Genomic DNA, 1,113 nt, shown 5'->3' on the forward strand with positions numbered 1-1,113 from the left:
GAGTCACATATTTTCTTTTTTAAAGAAAGCACAAAGTAGTATTAAAACAGAAAAATTGCAAATGATACAGAATTTCATGAAACAAAAATAATTTTATTTATTTATTTAAAAAGATACAGACTTTTTTTTTTTTTTTTTTCCAGAACAGGGGATTGAACTCAGGCCCGTGTGCTTGCCAGGCAAGCGCTTATTCCACTGAGCCATCTCCCCAGCCCTATTTATTTATTTTTGAGGTAGGGTCTTTTTTTTTTTTCTTTGCAGTACCATGGATTGATCTTGGGGCCTTGTGCTTGCCAGGCAGGAGCTTGTACCACTGAACTATCTCCCTGACTGATCACATCTTTTTCATTCATTCCTCAGTTGATATGCATTTGAGTTGTTTCTCAGATCTAGCTATTACAAAGTGTACTGCTATAAACATGGGTACACATATATCACAGTAGTATGATGTTTGTAATTCTCCTGGGAAGATACTTAGAAGAGGAATAGCTGGGTCAAATGGGACCATAGGAGATAGTTCAGTGGTACAAGCTCCTGTCTGGCAAGCATAAGGTCCCAAGGTCAATCCCTGGTACTGCAAAGAAAAAACAACAACAACAACAACAACAAAAAACCTCTTCAAAAATAAATAAATAAATAAATAAATAAATAAATAATTTTCATCGTTATTTAAATGGATTTTTGATGTTAGCTTTTTTATTTAAAAAAGATTTAAAAATCAATAAAAATGATACAAGAGGTATAATATTTCAAGTGCATCCCCCAGAAGTCATAGGATTGGAGCCATGTCTTTAGTAAAAAATAATAAATAAATAATTTTCATTGTTATTTAAATGGATTTTTGATGTTAGCTTTTTTATTTAAAAAAGATTTAAAAATCAATAAAAATGATACAAGAGGTATAGCCATCTTGAACTGCATATTGAGACGCTGTCTCAAAAAGACAGAATCAAAACAAGATGATAGAAAATTAACACTGCTTAATATATTGCATATTATTTTCTTCACAGTAGTTTCTCAGATTATAAAATATAGGCATGCAAACTTCATAAAAAATATAATCCCTAACTGTCCTTTCAGTGAAATTACTAGTACAGATATCTTAGGTGATAT

The sequence above is a fragment of the Octodon degus genome, unplaced genomic scaffold, assembly GCF_000260255.1.
Source record: "Octodon degus isolate 3935 unplaced genomic scaffold, OctDeg1.0 scaffold00037, whole genome shotgun sequence".
Taxonomy (NCBI): domain Eukaryota; kingdom Metazoa; phylum Chordata; class Mammalia; order Rodentia; family Octodontidae; genus Octodon; species Octodon degus.